This window comes from Suncus etruscus, chromosome 1, assembly GCF_024139225.1.
Source record: "Suncus etruscus isolate mSunEtr1 chromosome 1, mSunEtr1.pri.cur, whole genome shotgun sequence".
Classification (NCBI taxonomy): Eukaryota; Metazoa; Chordata; class Mammalia; order Eulipotyphla; family Soricidae; genus Suncus; species Suncus etruscus.
In genome coordinates, this window is record NC_064848.1 from 123919631 (window position 1) to 123945421 (window position 25791).

Here is a 25791-nt window from a genome sequence, read left to right on the forward strand (position 1 = left end):
ACCACAATGTTGTCCTCCCTCTACCCCGTTCCCAGCATGCACTCCATATTCCCACTTAAAATAAAAATTCAAAGCCTTTCTATAATATGTTCATGTTACACGTTGAGGTATAAATTGTTATTGATATATTACAGTATCTGGGGCTGGAGTGATAGCACAGCAGGTAGGGTATTTATCTTGTACTCGATCAACCTGGGTTCGATACCTGGCATCCCACATGGTACTCCAAGACTGCCAGGAGAGATTCCTGAGTGTAGAGTCAGAAGTCTAACTCCAAGCACTAATTTGGATACTTCCTAAATTAAAGTATCTATAATATCAGTGACAAATAGCATTTCTTCCTTTCCTTTTTAGTATGTTTTGTTTTGTTTTGTTTTTTTTGGGTCACACCCTGTGATGCTCAGGGGTTACTCCTGGCTATGCGCTCAGAAATCGCTCCTGGCTTGGGGAACCATATGGAACACCAGTGGAACAAACTGCTGTCTGTTCTAGGCTAGTATGTGCAAGGCAGATGCCTTACAGCTTGTGCCACAGCTCAGACCCCATGAAAAGCATTTCTTATAGTCATCACAAACATATGAAAATAGATTGAATCTACACAGAAACTGGTCTAAATTTAGATAAACAGATCTTCCTTTGAAGGGACCAAAGATAGTATCCAGGCAAAAAAACATTTTTCTGAAGAAGGAAAACCCACTGAGGAAAACAGACTGCAGTTAGAAAGAGATTTTTCCAGGGTAAAATTTATTGTAAGTAGCAGCAGAGTTGCGTCAAATAGTTACCACACCAAATCGTCATACTTAAATCTGGAGGCAAGATTGCAAGGGCTTTAGTTATAAGAAGCTATCAGCATAGTGACTTCTCAAAACCTTGCTGATTGGCTTAATTCATCATTAGTTAACAAATCTTATCAATTTCTTCTGTTTTTAAATCTCTACCATATCCATTACCAGGCCTCCTGTAGAATGCTCAAGGAAGCCCAGTGGTTCACTGCCAGGGATTTTCTGCATGGTACTGTGGGCCAGGAGAATCACTACTCAGACTTGGAGGATGCATTTACAGCTTGACTCACTAATTCTTGAGGCCACCAGGGTCCACCTGACAGTGTCCATGAGTCACTAGGGCTATATTCATGGGTATACTACAAAATGCTGGAAACTTGGAATCTAATGCATAATTGTGCTTCATCTGATTGAACTATTTCCCTAACCCTTGGTTTTCCATATTTTAAACTAGAGTTTAGCTTTTTAGAGTTATGCATCTTCCTAGATATGCTCAGAAGGCCTAGGGGCCCCTCTATGTGATTATCAATTTGGAAAGTAGTTTGTTAATAGAACTCAAAGATGTGTTGTCAAAGACACTGTAGTTCCAAGGATAACTCAGCCCCCACAATGGTGTATAGAACAGTGTTTTCAGCCTTTTTGTGCAAAGGCATACTTTTTTCATGAAAAAAAAAATCACGAGACACTCCACCGTTAGAAAATGTAAAAAAAAAATTAACTCTGTGCCTATATTGACTACATATAAAAATTCTTTTGAATGTGAATCAAATAAACACAAATAAATTATTTTATAATTACTTTATTATGGAATAAAAAAGTATTTTATAATTGTTTATATTTCTGTTTACTTACTCAGTGAGAAACCTGGGCCTGTTTGGCTGAACACGCAGCTGATATTCTGGCAGAAATCAAAGAAAGACATACTCGTAGCTCTTCGTCAATAGCTCTCAGTCTCTGTCTTTAGTTTTTATAGTCTGTAACATGCGCTTCTGCTCACAAATAGACAAATCATGCCGAAGCCGCATTGTTACGCATGAAATTGGAATTTTTCCCACGACACACCAGCCAATATCTCATGGCACACTAGTGTCCTGCGGCACAATGGTTGAAAACGCTGGTGTTGAGGTGTCCAGGGTTGAACATTTTGATGGTTAGGGGATGATTTGGCAATGAGGATTGAATAGATGTTCACACCATGCATATACCATGACACTTGTCCTGTCTCTCAAACAGCTTGAGTTAGTTCCTTTTTAATGTCATTCAAGAGATATATATTAAAATAAAAGATAGGAAGTATTTAAGCCAAAATATTATCTATTACTTTTAGTAATAAGGGTTTGGTATTATATATTAATTTTAATATGAGGAAAAAGATTTGTAATATATCACCTTTCAAATTTTGAATATAATTAACTGGGTTTTTTTAATGATCATTTAAAAATTGAATTAACTAAATGCACAAATACCTAGTTCAAATACTTTCTCACTTTGCTCATTTATTTTTGCCATACCTGTCAGTGATCTGGGCCTACTTCTGGCTCTGCAATCACAGGTCACTCCTGGTGATTTCAGGAGACCAAATGGGGTTCCAGCAATCAAACCCCAGTTGTGTGCAAGGCAAACATCACCTGTTATAGTATTGTGACAGCCCCTGCTCTGTCATTTTTAAAACCAGAAGTCGATTGGAAATATATATCAGAACTCAAAATACACTGCATTTATTTTATTTCCCTGGGTTACTTTTTTAGTATAAATTATATATTTTGGGGCCAGTGAGGTGGTGCTAGAGGTAAAGTGTCTGCCTTGTAAGTGCTAGAAAAGCAAGGACCGTGGTTTGATCCCCCTGTGTCCCATATGGTCCCCCCAAGCCAGGGGCAATTTCTGAGCACTTAGTTAGGAGTAACCCCTGAGCATCAAATGGGTGTGGCCCGAAAAAGCAAAAAAAATTATATATTTCATAATACATACTAAATTTTAGCAGATAATTTAAGTCATGACCACTGTCTTGTACAATGTATGTAAATTATATGATATATTCAAAATGACTCCATACATTCTTAAAAATAAAGTTCTATCTCTTAAAGTAAAGACAAAGCTCTACTTTATGTGTTTTTGGCTGTTGTTATTTATTTTTGTTTTGGGGCCATACCTGGTGATGCTCAGGTGTTTCTCATGGCAATGTTTGCAGGGGGGTCATATGGGGTGATGGGAATTGAACCCAGGTCAGTAGTGTGAGGGTAAATACTACCTCTGCTTCATGATACAGCTGTACTTTGGAGATTGAGGAAAGTAGTTGATATTTGTGCTGTGGATCCTATAGAATGGTGAGGGTTATATTGAAAAAGACAAGTATTAAGAAAAAAGGGGGCTTAAATTTGTTTTCCCTTGAGAGTTGGTGAGGGTCTTCCTCACAGGTGAATGAGTAAGGGGCAGAAAATTCAGGTTTGTAAAAACTGGTTGAGAGTAGAAAACAAATTTGAGTAAATATACCTTTGCTGTTGTTTTTTGGGGGGGAGAGGGGAACCACACCTGGTGACTCTCAGAGGTTACTCCTGGCTATGCACTCAGAAATCGCTCCTGGCTTGGGGGACCATATCGGACGCAGGGGGATTGAATGGTAGTCCGTCCTGGGTCAGCTGCGTACAAGGAGAATGCCCCACTGCTATGCCATCGCTCCTGCCCCACCTTTGCTATTCTTGATTTCCTGTATAAAGAGAGGATTCAGAAGCTTGTATGTTTAATCTGCCAGAGACATTAACAAGTGAGTACAGAAGCTGCCCTTTAGCTAACCACTATGGGACCATTTCCCTGGTAATGGCTCAATGACATTAGAAGATATTTTCTATAGTAAGAAAGAACTCCGTTTTAAAAGTTGCTGGAACAGTCCTCATCATGGTAACTGTTAGCTAAATTTAGTAATACTCAGTATAATGACAGCTTTCTGCTATTTTGCTTTGCTGAAAAACCTCATTTTAAATATCCAAAATAAATGCTATTTTTTATAAATCTCATGAAGAACTAGATGCATTATATCAAAAAGGGACAGTATTCTCTTAGAAAGAGACTAGTTAACAAATTTTAAACTATCTGTTACATTTATCTTTAAGTATATTTTGAATATAACTGAAATATTATAACTTCATATAATAACATTTGTCACAAGCAACAAAAATGAGAGCCAAAGAGATAACACAGTGGTAGGGCTTTTGCCTTGTACACAGCCAACACAGGAAGGATCCCGGTTTGATTTTCAGCATCTCTAAGCATACCAGGGGTGATTTCTGAGCGCATATCCAGGAGTAAGCCCTGAGCAACGCTGGGTGTGACCCCAGAAACCAAACCAAAACAAAAAAAAAAACATAAAACAAAGATGTTATTTCTATAAAAGTGATGTTATAAGTGATATAGTACAATATCACACATAAATAATTAGGTAACATTTCACAAGCCAAATATCAAGTATAGAATAAAACTAGATAATGCTACTATTCATTATCACAAATTTTATGATTTCTTATACTTGAACATTTGCCCATCCATCTGTATGTAAGTATAACAAGACAAAATGCTTCATTGATTCTTCTTTTTGAAGATTCAATTTCCTGCTTAAATTCTCTATCTAAAAGGGGCTTACTCAAAGAATGACTGCTGGGCAAATTATATGACGATCTTAGTAATTTAGAAACATTATGCCAATATTAGACTTCTTAATTTTATTTTTTTAATTGCAGTTGTCTAGAGAATTCTCCACTCTGGTCAAGAAATTTTCATGGTAATCTTTTTGATTTTTAAAGTGACTTAAAGTGTTTCCTTTAAAAGAAAGACCTAGAAAATTCTTCCACTTTTATTAATTCTCAGAAAATAATTTAATTGAACCTTACTGTAGCTAATTAAGAGGATAATTTCTCATTTTGTTCTGTAGTCCCATGGACTTAATTCAACCAAAGGGGTATTTTTTTTGGAGGCAACTATATGCTTAGAAGCAGTATCAGGGGAACAAAATGAAAAATGCACTCATATTTCTATTCTTATTTTCTGACAAAACAACTATACTAATTACTGAATAATTTCATCCTGGACAATTTTATCCTTTTGTTTCTGAATAATTTCATCCTTTTAAACACATTTACCAATAAATTTATTGTTAATGATATTAAATATATATGAGTTAAATTTTTGATTTGTGGTTATAATCCAATATACTCTAAGTAACATTTACTTTAAAGTATAATACTTAGGGGCCAGAGAGGCAGCGCAAATGATAGGGTGTTTGCCTTGCATGCCCTAACCTAGGACGGATCTTGGTTCTATCCCCCGGCATCCCATATGGACCCCCCCGGAGCGATTTCTGAGTCTATAGTCAGGAGTAAACTCTGAACGTCACCGGGTGTTGCCCAAAAAGTATCATATTTATTATTTGGAAGATTCTAATATAAGTAATTTATAGAATGATTTAAATAAATTATCATATTACAGATAATATTATTATAAAAGATTAAACTGAGGCACAGGAAGTTTAAAGCAACAGTTAAGTTATAGGTAATCATTCCAGAGACTTAACTCAAATAACGATTTAGGAGTAAAGTCTTTTTACTAGTCCTAGGGATATCAGAATTAATAAAACAATTATTTGTGCTTTCAAGAAAATTACAAAATACTTGATAAAGAGATGTATTAGAGTATTTGTATTTGCTATTACGAAGACACAAAAAGTATTCTGACCAGAAGGAAAAATTTAGAGGATTGAATGAGGATTTTAGCCAGGCAAAATGTTATTTGGGTTGATTTATAAACACAAGTCCATATAAAAATTGAAGATATATGCAGAGAAACAGGTTCTAGTGTGACTAGGACTTAAAAGAAATGATAGAAGGAATATGTGTAGAGAAGGATTAGGTTTAAAATGCCATTCCCTCAGACAGTCAAAATTACAAACTTATTATAAGGGTTTATGTTTATGTAAGATTATTCTCAAAATATTTTGAGTTTTTGAGCTTTAGAATATGAATAATGTATTATTGTGGAACATGAATTTGGATAGAGAAATATACTAAGCTACCAAGTTAGGAAAAACTTCAATAAAGCAATTTGGGCCTAAATATAGAAATTGAAATTGAGAAAACATAGAAAACATTAGGACAATATTGAGGAAGAAAAAGAGGCATGTAGAGAAAGAAAACCATTTTATAATAATTATAGAAATATATGCAACTTAGTAGTGGTAGATTTTTATGAATAAGAGAACAAGATTTAGGATGTAGATTTAGGAATCAAGAGAATTTAAGAAAATGAAAATACAAAAATGTGAGTGGGATGAATATAAAGTCAAAAAATAAGCAAAATCTAATAGAACTGAGCATAAGAAAACATGTAAATGGCTATTATGGGAAAGAAAATGTTAGAAAGCAATGGAAAGAAATTTTTGTAAAAGCAAATTGTGATCCATCTTAAATAAAGCCAGGAATAATATAGAATAAAGGAAGCAGGAGGCCAATTAGTCTAAAATTCCCCTTTTGGCTTCAATTCTATAGACCTACTATTGTTGGATGAATAATAGCAAAATTTTCCATGTCCTAATCATTGACACCTGAGAATGCTGTATGTGTTGAAAGGGATTTTCCAGATGTGATCAAGTTAAGTATCTTGAAATGAGAAATTAATGGGGATTATTCAAGTGTATCCAACGATCTAATCTTAGGTCAATGATGTCCTTTTAGAGGAAGAAAGAAGAAAGAAGAAATAAGGGAAGGAGGAAATGCATTTAACAAAACAAGATGCTATACTGCCGGCAGTAAATGTGGAAGGACTAAATAAATATAAGCCAATGAAAAGAAAGAATGAAATTCGTTTTTTCCTTTTTCTAGGGGTGGTGGTGGTTTGGGTCACATCTGAATCCGGGTTGGGCATTTGGAAGGCAATTCTTCTACCGATTATACTATCTATCCAGCCCCCCAAATAAAGTTCAAAGCTGGAAAAGGCAAGGAAATAAATGCTCTTCTTACAGGCTCAATGAGGAGCTCTCTCTCTCTCTCTCTCTCTCTCTCTCTCTCTTTCTCTCTCCCCCTTTCTCCTCTCTCTCCTTTCTCTCTTTCTCTCTCTCCCCTTTCTCCTCTCTCCTTTCTCCTTTCTCCTTTCTTTCCTCTCTCCTCTCCCTTTCTCTCTCTCTCTCTCTCTCTCTCTCTCTCTCTCTCTCTCTCTCTCTCTCTCTCTCTCTCTCTCTCACATAGACCACACACACCCCTCTTCATTTCCACAGCAAAATTGAGTGAAAGGGTCATAGTATTTTATTAGATTAGCCTAGACAAATAAAGTAGCTGAGATAGAAAACTATTTGATAATAACCTAAGAATCTGTAATATTCCTAAGATTTTATGAAGAAGTACATGTGATGGTTGACAGATAAATGGCCCTTGACAAAAATAGTTTTCCTTGAAAAGGACAAAAATTAGAAAATAAGATGACACGACAAAAATGCAAACTGTCAAAATTGTAGTTTATTGTATTGTTATTAAAAACAATAGCAGAGAAATAGACACAAATTTGAAAAACAAAGACATGTGAAATTAATGTTAAATACAATGAAAAGATGTAGTGCTTCATCTATTAGAGATTACACATTTAAATATGTATCAAATATGCCACGTTTAAGGGACAAAGAAATAGAGTGCTTTTAGTTTAAAAAAGAAAAAGATTTTTTAGTAAACTGAATTAAAAAGAGAACAAATACAGTCATTTGCCACAAAATTTTCTAACTGATGCAGGTAATACAATTTTTAAAAGAAAAAAAAAATTTTTTTTTGTGCCACACCTGGCAGTGCTCGGAAGTTACTACTGCTCTGCGCTCAGAAATCTCTCCTGGCAGGCTCGAAAGAACCATATCAGATTCCAAGGATAGAACCATGGTCAGCTGCATTCGAAGCAAACCTTACCTGCTGTGCTCTGGTCCCTAAAAATATTTTTTAACACGAAAATACATGATTTTTAATAAAGTATTCTGAATTTTATTTATCATCTTCTTATTATCTTTATAATATATTGGTGAGTTAAAAAATACAATTGTATTATTTTTCTATTCTTTTTTGTTTGTCTTGTTTTTTTGGGCCACATCCCATGACACTCTGGTGTTACTCCTGGCTATGTGCTCAGAAATCGTCCCTGGCTTGGGGGACCATATGGGATGCCAGGGAATTGAACCAAGGTCCTTCCTAGGCTAGCATGCACAAGGCAGACTCCTTTATGACTTGTGCCACCACTCCAGCCCCTATTTTGCTATTCTTGAGTTCAAATACTTCAAGAAAATGAGTTAATAGAGTAGTATTTTTTCTGGAGGCCTCAGGAAATGTTGTCACATGGTAGGTGACAGAGATTGTCTACATTTTTCAGGTCAATCTTTTTTTGGCTTTCAATCTTTTTACACTGAGGACATATAATAGAAAATCATCTTTTAATTAATTAATTTATTTTTGGTTTTTGTTCCACACCCGGTGACACTCAGGGGTTACTTCTGTTTATGCACTCAGAAATCACTCCTGGCTTGGGGGACCATATGGGACACCAGGAGATTGAACTGCAGTCAGTATTAGGCTAGCGTGGGCAATGCAGATAGATGCCTTACCACTTGTGACACCACTTTGGCCCCTTTAATTCTTAAATTTGTCTTTACTATTAGTGTTTTTGTTTTGGGGTCCATATCTGGCTAAATTAAGAGCTTATTCCCTAAGATCTGTGCTCAGGAATCACCCTAGCAGTGCTTCTTGAAGCATGTATGGTTCCAGAAATTGAGCCAAAATCAACTATTTTCAAGTTAATACTCACTCTTACATTACTCAGGTCCAAAAACTATTGCAATTCATGGCCCCTTTTTATGTCTTCCAAATCAGTATTTTTTCATTAATTTTTAATACATGTAATTTTTCATTACATCTCCTTTTGACTAATTCTGACTTCTCCACGTTCTCTTCTGAAGGAGAATTATATAATTATATTCATACACTGGGAAAACCCAGAAAAATCTCCCTATCTCAAGAATGTTAATTTAATTTCATAAGAATGCTCTTTTTTCAATTAAAACATCCACAAGAGGAAGGAGTTGGGGCATTGATATTTGGAGAGAAATTATTAAAAATAATAATAGCAACCAATGCCCATATTTTGGTAGGTATGTCAGCATAACAAAGAATAGACAATTTCATCATCTGAGAATCCAGTTTATAATCTTTGGAGTTTTCCCTTATGTTCTTTACAATTTATTTCACTCCTCTCATTTCCTATGGAAAATGAATGTACAGTAAATTGATGACCGTTGATAATGGAGTATGCTTTAAAGTAATTGTAAGTAAAGATTATGTGGACAATATTCTTAAATATGCTTTTGGTAATAATTGTATTTTAAGTAAATATATTTGGAGCCATTTAATATGATTTTCTAAAGTGTTTGATTCCAATGAAGTTTCTTTTTCTCAGAAAATACAATTGTTAGACAAAAAATAAATTAATTATTTTTATTTGTAGTATGCTTTTCACACTGGCAAATCTAAAACATTTATAAAAGCAATATGGCAACTTACGGCACATTTTACATCAATTGTTCTTATAACATTTTTTCATATATTTTCATGTTAAAAAAAGGATAAATAATTTGATAGTAAAATCACTATGGAGGATAACGCGATGACCCCTAATATGTTGCATTCATGTGTTGCTTGTGTCTTAGAAGTGTAATGTCTAAAACAGAAGAAAAACCTTTTGTTTCCTAATTAATTACCTCATTATGTTGTAGGTATATAATTCTTTCCAAAGAAGTCAGCTCTTTTAAAGTGAAATCACAAAACTTCATGGGTTATAATTATATATATATAAATCATCCAAAAATATTGAAATTGAGGCTACATATGATAAAAGATATATGTCAATATATAACATTAAATCTAGGAAGCTGATGTTTCATTAATGTTTTCACTTTACACACATTCAAAATGTTTCTTTGTTTGTAAATAAGAAAGGGAAATATTTCATTGTGGCATGTCCATCTGTTACCTGAACAATCAGTGTATTCCAGTAGTTAATCACTGTGTTTTCTAATGGGACTTAAATTTAGAGCAGTACTCAGCATTCCTATGCACATATATAAAACATTTTCTCACTAAAACAAACTAATTATCTCAGTATTGTGCTTTGTTTTACTATGAGCTTTTTTAGAACTCATAGGTATGGATTTCTTACTGAATTATATTGCCAGTGAAAGCTTGTATTGCAAATGCGTACACCATCATTAAGATTACTAGAAGAAAGTTTTCAAAAGCAAATTCTGAGTGCATGATATTCAAGAAACACAATCTTTAACTTTGTTAATTTAAGTACACCTCAACATAAAATGGTGAGGTAGAAAAATTCCTTAAAATTAGCTTTATATCACATATATAAAGGACTATATAAAGGACACAGGACTATCACAGATTTCTTCTGTAAAAGTGATGGTTTGTTTAATGACAAGGAGAAGCAACCTGGAAGAAAGAAAATTGTCTTTAATGAAACTTGAACTGTGTGGCAAATGGAATTGAGACTTCTATAATTGTCTCTTTTGTTCTATGTGATTCAAAAACATTTATCAGTCTCCAATTCTTTTACTGAACCTCATATGCAGAGTCAACTACCAACTGCTCTAAAGTCAGGTAACTTCTAGCATGGAGGTAAGGCGTTTGCCTTTCATGCAGAAGGTCATCGGTTCGAATCCTGGCGTCCCATATGGTCCCCCGAGCCTGCCAGGAGCGATTTCTGAGTGTGGAGCCAGGAGTAACCCCTGAGCACTGTTTTTGGGTGTGACCCAAAAACAAACAAACAAACAAAAGAAAATTACTTTAAAATCCAAAAATACATGATTTTTTGCTATAACATTCCTGAGGGGAAACAAAAATCCTGGCATTCATTAAAGGAAATAAAATAACTCTAGAACCTATTCCAATTTACATAATTTTGCTTACAGTCATAATTTATAACTTAATGGTAACAGACCTATAATGGCAATGGTAGTGAGAGAAAAATAGAATGCTTGTTGCACTAGTGAAAGTGGGGTGTTCTTTTTGATAACCCAACTACAAACATGATTGTAATTATGGTGCTTAAATAAAGTTATTAAAAATAGAAAAGAAACAAGGATGAGAAAGGGGATAAAGAGAAAGAAAATTAAGAATCTTTGCAGGACCAGATAAATATATTATTTATTAGATTAAAAGATATTATTGTATTTAATAAATATATTAATTAGATTAAAATCATTAACATATGGGGAAAAAGAACTTATTGGTGACTAAACCAGATTTTCTAGTCTAGTAAATCCAGAGATGATAATTTAAGTAACTGTTTCTATGTAGATTAGAAACATGGACCATGCATTTAGGAAGTAAAATAGTCTTTGAAAGTTGCTTACTTTGTACATCAGAAGAGGCCACCTTTCTATCTATTTTAAATATGCATTGGGAGTTGTATAAAACAGTGCTTTTGCTATGGTATTCCTACGAAAACCAAATGTACTATAACAAAGATAATTGGTTTTGTGGTTATCAGTCAAAACTTTTTTTATTTACAAGTTGAAAACATTTTTTAAAAAGCATTGCCACTTTAAATATTCATGGAATATTTAATTAGTATAATAATTTCCATATAAGAAGAACATGAAAATAAGTCCACCAAACAGGTACATGTGCTGTTATGTTCTAGTTGGTTGAACTATGTGGCATGATTTCTTTTTATTATTTTTAGGTAATTCTTAAAATAAAATTACAGGATAATCTGATTTAATTGACTAGTGGAAACAAAATATGACAGATTTTAACTTTAAAGAGTCATGTGTAATGTGTGATAATTTCAGATGTTCTTTTGTTGTTGAAGTCAATAAAGGGCCTCATTTATTCACATAAGGCAAAGGGAAACCCTGGCCTCAGAAATTTAGTGCTACAAAGTAAAAATATCTTTTTCTTACTGTCCCTCATAAGAAAAGTTGAATGGCACAGAGTTCGTTTCATTAAAGACACTTCTTCTTTGCCAGGTTGCTTCTCCTGGTCATTTAACAAACCATCACTTTTATAAAAACATGGACATGGAACTAATTGTTGACTTGTGTAATGTTACCTTACCTGAACCCTTAATTAGACTGAGATGGCCAGGAACTTCAAAACTACTAGGTTTATGTTAAAAGGGTTGGAATATATAGATGTGTTACAAATAATATGCCATTTATTTTAAAAGTAAGAAAAATATAAATTGTACATACACTGGAATAAGTTTGACTTTGAACTTTTAACTATAATTCATAGTGTTTTGCTACTTAATTAATAAAGTATTGTAACTATTCAAGCTATATTGCAGATCTAGAAGTGACCTTTCATAGACATGGGAAAGTACTTTTATAACTTAAACATTCTAATTTTTTAAATATAGGAACTTAATAATCTCTTACAGTGTAAATGGCATGATCAGGATAATCAGTAAATTCTAGCTTTTAGAGATTAGTCTTGGTGCTACTAATTAGCTGGTTAACTTTTGTCAAGTTATCAGCCCAGAACAATATACTTTGCAACTTTGTGGTACAGACTTCATCCTGTTCACCTTTCTCACCCAACGGACCAAGAAGCTGAGGCCCAGAAAGTTTAAATAATTTGAGAAATAGATTATACATTCAGTTCATGTAGTTCTTACTAGATATCTTTTTGAGTTGAGTAATAAATAAATAAACTGTCAAACTTTTATAGTTTTCAAAACTCTGTGATTACATAAGGCTTTAAGTTTTAGAAAGGAAATCATTCTCTATGTATTAGCAATATAATAATGTGGATTTTTATGAAAACCCACATGTTTTATGACTATGTAGATGTACTTAACAATTTTTAAAAATTGACAGTCTGCCTTAAGTGATTAGGCAGATAGCTCCTAATTCAGCTTGCCTGGGGTTATTCCCACTGACTTCAATCCTTAAATTTGGTATAGAGGAAAAAAAGAAATGAGCCCATACAGGTAAAATATTAAAGAATCACAGAGATTGTAACCATAAAAATTTTTTTACTAACTCACATTAATTATCCACTTTGTGAAAGAAATAAATTAGGAGAGCTCGATTTCTAAAAAAAAAAAATAAATAAAAGAATACATCCAATATTCATTTTTTTCAGGCCACACCTGGAAAGCCCTCAGGGATTACTTCTGGCTGCACTCAGAAATCACTCCTACCAGACTCTGGGGATCATATGGGATGTTTGGGATCAAACCCAGGTCAATCACCTGCAAGGCAATCACCCTACCCTCTGTGCTATAGCTCTAGCCCCAGGTCCAATATTCTTTTATGAAATAATATCTTTCTACTTACAAAGTTACCTTAATATCTATACTATTTGTAAGATTTTTTTTTTTGGTATTATAGTTGTTGATCTGGAGTTGTAGTTTTAATACTATACCATTCTTTCCTGAAGATAGCTTATCTTTTGAAAGACAGTTTTAATGCCAGTCAAAACTATACAATATTGATATAGAAATTATACATTAAGGGCAAAGCTAAAACAAAGAAAAGTTTCCACATAATGATAGATTATTAACACATGTGCAGTTATGAGCACATACACACACAAATTCACCACATGCCATGCAGGAAGTATGAAGGATAAAAGAGGGAGTAAAGCAAGGAATACTACTTATCAAGTATTTTCTAAGTACTATGAAAATTCTATAAACTTCCATAAAGTGTCACAAAACTTGACAAATTTCAATTGTGATCAAGCTCATTAAATCCAAAATATTTGGATAGTCTTTTTTTGCTATTAGAAGTAAAACAGTGCACTTATTTGTATCCCTATTTTTCTTTTAGTCCATATAATTTTTTCTCTTTCAAAATAAAGATTATATTTCTTGAAGTTTTAGGAAACCAAATAATAATTTTAATCTAAGGGTAGAATGTAAAACTTTCTTAAAATTATTTAATTTTATTTTAGATTATAAAAATTTATACAATTTTTTTTAAAAAGCAATTTAGATTTTTCTACTTCTGAAGTAACCTTTAACAACTAAACAAGTATTTGAGAAAACCTGAATTAGGATCAGTATTCTAACTACCCAAATTCCTCTAAAATTAATACTAAGATAGTAATTAAAATATTACAAATAAAAGTTAATGGAAATAATTTAATATTTGGTTTTATATGTGTATTCTTAGAGCACCAAGATATAAATTATGTTGCAGTATATCAGAACTAGAGTTAGAAAGCCTGTTGCAGTTAGAGGTATTGTAAGAAAATCAGTACCAGAGGCCATGGGTAGTAGAGGTCGATTTCTATTCTTCCATTTTCACAAGTCCATTTGTCATAGAGCAAATTCTGTGCAATCCAGGATGATTTTAGCCTCTGATTTCAATTTGTTCTATGATAGGTCAAATTAGTTTTCCCATAGAAAATAGAAGGTTCTTGATTTTGTTTCCAGGAGTGGATATAGATTCTAAATTAAAGCACAAAGATTACAGAAGTAAGAAATGGGATTAAGTTCTGGAGAAATCATATCAAAATCCACAGTCTAGTGCCCAAAGAGAAGTCACAAGAACCTAGAAAATGAGAAAGAAAGGGCTGGTAGGAAAACTAGTTTTTGTCATTACATAATTAATTAAATGAATTGCAGCTTTGGTAGTTTGACAGACACTGAGACAAGGTTTAAAAACTAGTAAAGAACTAGGACCTAATTTGTATAATATTCTGTGGGTTAGAATCCTTAAGTCTATTTCACTTTTCACATGTCCAGAGAACTGAAATGAGAGAAAGTCATTGCTAATGTCAGACAGATATTGAATACGTGTAGCTTTCATTTGTCAACTAAGAGATGAAAAAGAAAATAAATCGATCATTGTTTACTGGCTTTTATGGGATTGGGTCAATTTGCTGAATCCTGTAGCCAACAATTGTCTTTTATCTTTGAAAGCTCAAGATTTATGTAGATTGGGGCAGCAGGGAAGGCAATTGTCCAATCCTTGACATTTTATAAAACATAAGTTTTTATAAAATTAAAAAATGTTTATTTGAAATATCTAAAAATGTATAAGGCCTTAGGGATAATTTTAGATCTTATTCTGAAAGTAATTTTTTAGTTACTTGATACAATTTTATTTGTAGAAAAACAGAATTATAAAAATATTATGAAGACAACAATTATTACTGCTACATAGATTGTACTGTCAGAAGCCTGGGTTCATATTGTACTAAGTACTTGCAATGGGGTGTCAGTTTCCTGAAAAAATATAAGAACAAGTATATTTATTATCTGTGAACATATATACAAATATAAAGTATATCTTGTACTCAAAAATAAGCCACCACTGCAGTAAACAACAAACAAACAAAAACTCAAGGTAATATAGTGGCTGAGATGTTTTGCTGTTCTTTTGCAAAGGTTTCAGTGGTTCTGAAATATGACAATAATGCTGTAGAATAATATTGCCATAGAATGCAGTAAAACATTGAATTAAAGGAACTTGAGAATGGGGAGTAGAAAGTCGCCGATGAATTTCCAGGTATATTCATTCTGTATTTCTCAAGAAAAAGCATAGTTGTGTATGTTGACTTTAAAATACCACTTGTGGAGCCTGAGTGATAGCACAGTGATAGGGCATTTGCCTTGCAGGTGTCCAATCCCAGAAGGACCCAGGTATGATTCCCTGAATAATATATGGTCCCTCATGCATTGCCAGGAGCGATTTTTGAGTTCAGAGCCCGGGTAACCCATGAGCACTGCCGGGTGTGACTCAAAAATCCAAATAATAAAATAAAGTAAAATAATAGAATAAATTATCACTTATCTCATTCCTCTGGAAATTTTTCATCATATTGCTAGAGCTGAATATAGGCAAAAAGACGACTGTCTTCAGGAAATCGCTTAAGAAATATTAAGAAAGTTATTATCATGACTCTTACCTCTCTGACACAGTGTCCATGCAAAAAGCATCAAAATAGGTTTGCCAGGGCTAGAAGCAAAAATTGTCAGTTGAAGTAAAAATCAGTATAGCAGAAACAAGCAAAACTCTGAGACACTAATTGTGTTTCTCTTAACTTTAAACTCTAAGCAAAAAGGTAAAAGTAATAAATTTCAGTTTGTCAAATCAGAAATTCAACTGCATAGAATCTGAAGTTAAAATTCATGATATTAGTTTATTTATACTCAATTTTCATTTACCTACCTCTTTCCTTCCCTCTTTTCTTCCTTCCCTCTTTCCTTCCTTCTCTCTTTTCTTCCTACTTCTTATTTCTTTCTTTCCTTCTTTCTATCCTTCCTTCCCTCTTTACTTCCCTCCTTCTTTCCTGTATTGCTTTCTTCCCTTTCTTTGTTTTCCTCCTTTACTCCTTCCTTCCTTTCCTCCATCCTCCCTTCCTTTATGCCTTCTCTCCTTCCTTAATTCCTTCCTTCTCGGCTTCTGTTCTCATCTTTCCTCTTTCCTTTTCTCCCTCCCTTCTTCCCTCCTTCCTTCCTTCTTTCTTCTTTCCTTCCTTCTTCATTTTCTTTCTTTTCTTTCTTCCTTCTTTCCTTCCTTCCATCCATCCTTCCTTCCTTCCTTTTGTCCCTCTTTACTTCTCTCCTTCTTTCCTGTATTTCTTCCTTACCCTTTCTTTGTTTCCCTCCTTCACTCCCTCATTCCTTCCTTTCTTCCATCCTTCCTTCTCTCCTTTCTTCCTCCATTCTTCTTTTATTTTTAAAACGCTTCAAGAATTTGCGTGTCATCCTTGCTCAGGGGCCATGCTAATCTCTGTATCATTCCAATTTTAGTATATGTGCTACTGAAGCGAGAATTCTTCCTTCTTTCTCTCCTTCCTTAATTTCTTTCTTTCTTCTCTCCTTCCTTAATTCCCTCCCTCCCTCCTTCCCTCCCTCCCTCCCTCCCTTCCTTCCTTCCTTCCTTCCTTCCTTCCTTCCTTCCTTCCTTCCTTCCTTCCTCCCTCCCTCCCTCCCTCCCTCCCTCCCTCCCTTCCTCCCTTCCTTCCTTCCTTCCTTCCTTCCTTCCTTCCTTCCTTCCTTCCTTCCTTCCTTCCTTCCTTCCTTCCTTCCTTCCTTCCTTGAGGTGCTGTTTACAATACCATTAGTCACACTTTAAATGCACTTTCTTTACCACTTCCCTTTACCACTCTCTGAAAGACACTACCAAACTTTCTCCCTGCACTACTTTGTAAATCAGTTTGATTGACAAAAATTTTAGTTCTGATGGTTTTGATATTTGTTGTTCTCTTATTATGTGTCCTTTTTCCCATTTGTAGGAGAGAAATTTCTTTTCATGTGGACATGATAACTCCTACAAATTTATGTATCAATATAGTTAATCTCTTGAAATTTCACAAAATTATAAATTAATAGGTTGATAAAGTAATATTTTTCAAAAATTAATTTTTTAATTATTTTTTCTTTTTTTTTTGGCCACATCTAGTGGCACTCAGGGGTTACTCCTGGCTCTGTGCTCAGAAATTGCTTCTGGCTAAGGGGACCATATGGAATGCTGGGGATCAAATCTACATTTGTCCTAGGTTAGCCACATGCAAGGCAAATGCCTTACCACCATTCTACCACTTCATCACCCAAAATTAAATTTTTTAATTTACTTTTATTTTTAAATAAAAATTTAATGGAATCAATGTGAGATAGTTACAAAGATGTTTGCAAGTGAGCTTCAGTCAAACAATGTCCTTTATCACTTTATCACCACCACTGTCCCAAGTTAACTTCCCACCTTCCCCTGCTGGCTCTATGCAGACATCTCTCTCTCTCTCTCTCTCTCTCTCTCTCTCTCTCTCTCTCTCTCTCTCACTCTCTCACATTCTCTCCCTTTTTTGCCTTTTAGACACTGTGGTTTTCAATATTGATTGTGAAGTGGTATCGTGCATTGTAAAATTACCCTACATAGTGGAATCACCCCACACCATATTTATAACCCTAGTTGATGATCTGGACATAGAAGTGGAAGAAGAAGATGAACTTTAAGCAAGAGGTACAGGTTTGAAAAATATTGGAAATACTTGTTACATGAATGCGGCTTTGCAGGCTCTTTCTAATTGCCCACCTTTGACACAATTTTTTCTTGATTGTGGAGGACTAGCTCGAACAATAACTAGCTGTTATTTGTAAAAGTTACCTCAAGTTGATGACGGAATTATGGCATAAAAGCAGGTCAGGATCTGTTGTACCCACTAATTTGTTCCAAGGAATCAAAACTGTAAATCCAACATTTCAAGGATATTTGCAGCAGGATGCTCAAGAATTCCTTTGATGTTTAATGGATCTTCTTCACGAGGAATTGAAAGAGCAGGTCATGGAAGAAGAGGAAGATTCCCAAACTATAAACACTGAGGAGACCATGGAAGAAGACAAGAGCCAATCAGATGTGGATTTTCAGTCCTGTGAATCTTGTAGCAGCAGTGATAAAGCAGAAAATGAAAATGGCCCTAGAGGCTTTTCTGAAGATAATAATGAAACTATAATGTTGATTCAAGATGATGATAACAACTCAGAAATATCAAAAGATTGGCAAAAAGAGAAGATGTATAATAAGATTAATAAATTAAATTCTGAAGAAGAATTAGATACAGATAAAGACTCAGTGTCAGGAACAGTCGACTTGAACCAGGAAACTGTCAAAGTGCAAATGCACAGTAGAGTTTCAGACTGCATTACTGATGTCCACTTGAATGACCTGTCTACACCACAAATCCTCCCATCCAATGAAAGTGTTAATCCACGTTTGTCAGCAAGCCCTCCTAAATCTAGCAATTTGTGGCCTGGATTAACAACCACACACTAAAAAGCTCAAACTGCCTCATCTCCAAAGAGGAAAAAGCAGCATAAGAAATACCGAAGTGTTATTTTAGACATATTTGATGAAACAATTATTAGATCGGTGCAGTGTCTGACCTGTGACAGGGTATCTGTAACCCTGGAGACTTTTCAAGATTTGTCCTTGCCAATCCCTGGCAAGGAAGACCTTGCTAAACTGCATTCATCAAGTCATCCAACTTCAATAGTAAAAGCAGGATCATGTGGAGAGGCGTATGCTCCACAAGGCTGGATAGCTTATTTCATGGAATATGTGAAAAGGTTTGTTGTCTCATTGTCCCTAGCTGGTTTTGGGGTCCAATAGTAACCTTGCAAGATTGTCTAGCTGCTTTCTTCACCAGAGATGAGCTGAAAGGTGACAATATGTACAGTTGTGATAATTGCAAAAAGTTGAGGAATGAAGTAAAGTTTTGTAAAGTACAAAAATTTCCTGAGATTTTAGCATCCACCTTAAAAGATTCAGACATGAATTGATGTTTTCCACCAAAATCAGTACCCATGTTTCATTTCCCCTGGAGGGTTTGGATCTCCAGCCATTTCTTGCTAAAGATAGTCCAGCTCAGATTGTTACTTATGATCTTTTGTCAGTGATTTGTCATCATGGAACTGCAAGTAATGGACACTATATTGCCTATTGCCGAAACAATTTAAATAATCTGTGGTATGAATTTTATGATCAAAGTGTTACTGAAGTTTCAGAATCCACTGTACAAAATGCAGAAGCTTATGTTCTTTTCTACAGAAAGAGCAGTGACAGAGAGAAAGAGAGGCGAAGGATATCAAATTTGTTAAACACGATGGAACCAAGTCTCCTTTAGTTTTATATTTCTCGGCAGTGGCTAAATAAGACTTTTGCTGAACCTGGTCCTATTTCAAATAATGATTTTCTCTATATTCATGGAGGTGTTCCACCACAAAAAGCTAATTACAAGAAAGACTTGGTTTTAATGCTGCCTTAGAACATCTGAGATAACCTATATAGAGTCTCAAGCAGGTAGCTGTGAGGAATTAATAAAGTAAGCCAGTCAGGAGAAAATTATGGAGTCAGTTTGCTTCTCCCCTCATTCTTCATGTCAAGCTAGACTGACCTTTCTTTATTACAGTACATATTCACCAGAAGTGGGAAAGAAAGTTAGAGACAAAATTATCTATCCAGATAGACTTTTCTAAATCAAAGGCCTTGGTGAAAAGAAAAAAAAATCAAGGAAACACCTTTGTTTTGGATAAAGGGAAGGAGTGACCTAATAATTTCACCTTTCTGTGGAAACAAAAGAAAAATTAAGAAGGACTTATTTTAGTTTTGTTCTGTTGGCACCAGATGTAAAATAAGTCTTCAAAGTGCCTGTCAATTTGCATAGGTACAGTAAAAATTTGGGAAATAAAAATTAAAAAAATCCTTTAGCAGTAAGTAAGGTGGTGGGCTGTAAAAAGCATCATAGGTTAGATTGTGGATACATCATTTTCAAAATAATCAGATTTTTCAATATCTTTGCATTATACATATCACAACATTTTTCATTTTACCTTAATATAAACATTAGAATCTTTCTGCAGATACACTTGATTAGAAAATTCTTAAACATTTTTACACCAAGCACTGTAATAAAAGTCTATTGCATCCAAGTTCCTTTTCCATAAACTTCTGTAAACAAAATCATAAGAATATTTCTGTAGTAGTGCCCAGGATACAAGAGCCACCCACTGAGTGGGAGAAACTATTCACCCAATACCCATCAGATAAGGGCTAATCTCCAAAATATACAAGGCACTGACAGAACTTTACAAGAAAAAAACGTCTAATCCCATCAAAAAATGGGGAGAAGAAATGAACAGACACTTTGACAAAGAAGAAATACACATGGCCAAAAGACACATGAAAAAATGTTCCACATCACTAATCATCAGGGAGATGCAAATCAAAACTACTATGAGGTACCACCTCACACCCCAGAGAATGGCACACATCACAAAGAATGAGAATAAACAGTGTTGGCGGGGATGTGGAGAGAAAGGAACTCTTATCCACTGCTGGTGGGAATGCCGTCTAGTTCAACCTTTATGGAAAGCGATATGGAGATTCTTCCAAAAACTGGAAATTGAGCTCCCATAGGATCCAGCTATACCACTCCTAGGAATATACCCTAGGAACACAAAAATACAATACAAAAACCCCTTCCTTACACCTATAGTCATTGCAGCTCTATTTACCATAGCAAGACTCTGGAAATAATCAAGATGCCCTTCAACAGACGAATGGCTAAAGAAACTGTGGTACATATACACAATGGAATATTATGCAGCTGTCAGGAGAGATGAAGTCTTGAAATTTTCTTATACATGGATGTACACGGAATCTATTATGCTGAGTGAAATAAGTCAGAGAGAGAGAGAGAAAAACGCAGAATGGTCTCACTCATCTATGGGTTTTAAGAAAAATGAAAGACATTCTTGCAATAATAATTTTCAGACACAAAAGAGAAAAGAGCTGGAAGTTCCAGCTCACCTCAGGAAGCTCACCACAAAGAGTGATGAGTTTAGTTAGAGAAATAACTACATTTTGAACTGTCCTAATAATGAGAATGTCTGAGGGAAATGGAGAGCCTGTTTAGAGTACAGGTGGGGGTCGGGTGGGGAGGAGGGAGACTTGGGACATTGGTGATGGGAATGTTGCACTGGTGATGGGTGGTGTTCTTTACATGACTGAAACCCAAACACAATCATGTATGTAATCAAGGTGTTTAAATAAATAAAAAAAAAGAAAATATAAAATGTATCTAAAAAAAAGAATATTTCTGTAGATACATCTACAGTTTGAAAATAAGTCTGCTAAAACATTCATATAATTTAATATTATTGACTGTATTATTGATTTTAATAAGAGTTTATAGTATGCACATTCCTTTTCCATTGACTTCTATGGACAAAGACATTAGAACATTTTTTCAGATATAATTTGAGAATAAGTTGCAAATAATATATACAATCAAGTATTACAGCAATTGGAAAACGTTAACTAGGAACAGCTGAGCACCATTCAAGATCTAACATTATGCATTTCCTAGGAACTGTACAAACTAATATTAAACCACAAAAGTTGTATAAATAATTATCTATATGCAGTGGTCATAGGACAAAAAGTAGCTACTAAGATCTATACAGGTAAAATACATAGTTTAACTAGCAATATAGAGAATGATACAAATAGGGTCAAGAAAGTAATCTAGAAAAAAGTTTCAGGAGGTTTTGAAAAGAGCTTCTCATTTGGGTTTTGTCTCAACTTGTATTCTCCATCTTCTCCTCCATCTGTATCAAGCTGCTGAGGTCACCTGAGATGGAAAGGCCTTTGGTACCTGGGCCAGAATCTGGTTGAGGGGACCCTCTCATTTCTTTGCTGTTGGTTCCCCTACAAAGGGGCTTTATCTTTGGCTTCTACTCCATCAGTGACTGTGATAAGCTGCTGCAGGTTGTGGGGCATGAGATCCTTGCACAAAGCACCTTTGGTATAAGAAAGCCAGTGGGCATCATCTGGGATGTAGCCCAAAGTCTACAGTTCTCTCTTCTTTACTGTCTATTTTTGTCCCTCCTGAGAGGACCTCTGCTACCATGGGTGGTAGGTCAGCTGAGCAACTTGGGCAAAACAACATGTAGCTGTTCATAATGGAGCTATTGTAAATAGTGCTGCAATGAACATAAGTGCCTTTTCTGCATTGTGTTTTTAGGTTCCAAGGGTATATTCCTAGGTGCAGTATTTCTGGGTCTTGTGGAAGCTCAATTCTTAGCTTTTTGATAAATACCCATATTAATTTCTAAAAAGGATGTAATAGTCTACATTTTTACTATGTGATATAATAATGCATTTATCACCACATCCATGCCAGAACTAGTTGATCACAGTCTCTGTGGTGTGAGTTGGTTATTGCATTGTAGTTTTGTGATATACATCTCTTTCATAATTAAGATGTGGAAGATTTTTCATGCTTCTAGCCATCTGTATGTATTTTAAGAGAAATTTTCTATTTATCTGTTCTTCCTATTTTTGTGATGGGGTTATTTTATTCTTGTTAATATCTACTAGTGCCTTATATATCTTAGATATTAACCTCCTGTCAGATTTGTATTGAGTAAATAGTATCTCTCTTGCCTTGTGAGTTTTTGGTGTCCTGGTCCTCATTTCCTTTAAAGTGCAGAAGCTTATTAGTTTAATGCAGTCCGTTTTTTAAATCTTTGCTTCCACTTGTTTTGTCAGTGTGCTTCAGCTTTGAATATTTCTTTAGCTTCAATGTTATGGAGAATTCTGCCTAAATTTTTCTCTATCTACTTTATTATTTCAAGTCCAATATCATGGTCTTTGGTTCTTTTTGATATAATTTTTGTGTTTGCTGTTAGGAAAGTCTGAGTTGCACAAAGCTTAGAAGATTTCACAGCACTATTTATTGAAGAAGCTTAAATTGCTCCATTTCACATTTTTTGCTTCTTTTTTGGGGGGGGCCACACCCTGTGACACTCAGGGGTTACTCATGGCTATGAACTCAGATATCTCTCCTGGCTCAGGCGACTACAAGAGATGCCACAAGATCAAATCAAGGTCATGTGCAAGGCAAATGCCCTACTGCTGTGCTATCACTCCAGCCCCATTTTGGCTTCTTTATAAAAAAAAATTAACTCACCATGGGCATCTGTCTCAGTATATTAAGTTCTATTCCACAGATCTGAGAATATGTATTTATTCCAATATCATGTCTATGTAATACTTGCACTTTGTAGTACAGTTTGAATTTGGAAAAGGATGTGTCCCCATCTTTTTTTTTTCAGTAGATTGTTTTAGCGATTCATGGAGTCTTATTGTTCCATAAGAAATTAGAAGAGATTCATACATTTAAAAAAATAGGTATCCTTATAGGAACAGCATTGAATCTGTACAATGCTTTTGGGGACACTGCCATTTTAATTATTTCAATCCTCCCTATCCATGTGAAGGGCATGTGTTTCCATTTTCTTATGTACTCACTTTTTTTTTTTTTTGAAGTAGTGTTTTGTAGTTTTTTTGGTATAGGTCTTTCACCTTTTTAGTTGAGTTGATTCCTAAGTACTTGATTTTCTTAGGCACAATTGTGAATAAAATAGTTGAGCTTTGTCTTGTTTTTCTCTCAGGACCATGGTTATTGTTGGTTGTTGTCTTTATTGCTGTGATGCTTATTGCTGTGGTGCTTTTCAGGTTGTTGTTGTTGTTGTTTTCCTTTTTTGTATTCTTGTTATGTTTTTTTTTCTTTTCCCCTTTCTTCTCTTAAATTGATATTTATATCCTCTAAAAGGAGTTCTCCCATTTTTTGCTTGTTTGATTTTTGCCCCCTCCCCATTCTTTTTCTTCTTTCCTTCTAACAGAATCACATAACTTGAACTACCTTGTTCTACCTCACAATTGGTGGAGAAATAAGGGAGGGTACCAAGATCAAACAGTTGTATGAACATCAAGTAGAAATAATAAATGATCAGACTTAAACACCAAATTCAAAGCCAACAACAACAGAATCTATACACAATCTACAACAAGCTAGACACAGAGGGGACCACTTATACTAGCAGCCCAGGGCAAAGGAAGGGAATATGGGATGCATGCTGGGAACAGGAATGGAGGGAGGACAACATTGGTGGTGGGAATACCCCTGATTCAATGTCACTATGTACCTAAAATATTACTGTGAAAGATTTTAATCCACTGTGGTAAAAATAAAAATTTCTCAAAAAACTGTCTCTTCTCTTTCATTATTATATATAAAAAAATCATAGTCTTTATATAGTCATGTGTTAATATTGTAGTCTGCTACTTTACTGATGAGATCTATTATTATTAGATGCTTTTTGCGGTATTTAAAAATTTTAAGTATAAAATAATAAAAGCTTTAATTTGTCCCTTCCAATCTGAATGACCTTTATATCTTTTTTGGCCTAATTTCTCTGACAAGTACTTCCAGTGCTATAGTGAATAGAAGTAGAGAGAGAGAGAGTAAGCAACTTCTATATTATGCCAGATCTTACGAGATAAGACTTTTAATTTTTTTCATAATTTGTTATAATGTTTGTTTTGGACTTGTCTTAAATGGCTTTGACTATATTGAGAAAAGTTCTTTCACTTTCCATCTTATTCAGAGTCTTTATCATGATAAATGCTGAATTTTATCAAATGCTTTCTCTGCATCTATTGATATAATTATAGGATTTTTCTTTTATTTATATAATATATAGTGTTAATTAACTTTTATATGTTAAAAAACTCTCATCCTTAGGATAAATCCTAGTGGTATAGTTTTTGATTTTTTAATGAGTTATTGGATTCTATTTGCTATTATTTTGTTGAAAATCTTTGCATCTGTATTCTTCAAGGATATTTCCCTGTTAGTCTCTGTTTTGTAGTATCTCTTTAATTGTGGTATCAGGATTCATAGAAATTGTTTGGAAATGATTCTGTTCCTTCAGTTTTCTGGGAGAGGTGAAAAGTATTGAGTGGTAGGTTCTTTCTGAATGTTTCAAAATATTCACTAGTGAAGCCATCAGAGCCTGGACATTTTTTGTGGGAAAATTTTTGATTACCATTTCAAGTTCATTGATAGTGATAGGTATATTCATGTTTACCACATCATCTTCTTTCAATCTTGGGAGTTTACAGAAGTCAAAAACTTTATCAATTTCTTCCAGTTTTTCTTATTTTTTGTTTTGGCATGAAGATTCTCAAAATCTCTCTGAGCATCCTTTGATTTATGGTGTCTGCTGTGACATCTTCCCTTTCATTTCAGATTCAGTTTATTTGTGATTCTTGCTAATGGTTTATTAATTTTACTTTGTCAACAACCAACTCTTGCTTTCATTGATTTTCTGCTCTAAGTTTTAGTATTTTCTTCCTCCTGCCTGATTTCAGCTCTTTTTATTTGGTCATTTTCCAATTTCCTAAAATGACCATTAACTTATTTATGTAGCCCCATTCTTCTTTACTTATGAATGCTTGAAAAACTGTAAATTTTTTTTATTTAATACCACTTTTACTGTGTCAAAAAAATTCTGATATTTTGTCTTCATTCCTGTTTGTTTCTAAGAATATTTATTTCCTCTTTAATGCACTGGATGTTCAGTAGTTAGTTTAATTTCCAGGTATCAAAGTGATTTCTCTGTTTTTGTT

General features: G+C 34.3%; 2 pseudogenes; one reads left to right on the top strand and one right to left on the bottom strand.

Annotated features, from left to right (window-relative positions):
* Positions 1–1763: 1763 nt before the first annotated feature.
* LOC126015985 (ubiquitin carboxyl-terminal hydrolase 33-like) lies at positions 1764–19532 on the top strand (annotated as a pseudogene).
* Positions 16489–16588, bottom strand: LOC126028772 (uncharacterized; annotated as a pseudogene).
* Positions 19533–25791: the final 6259 nt, after the last annotated feature.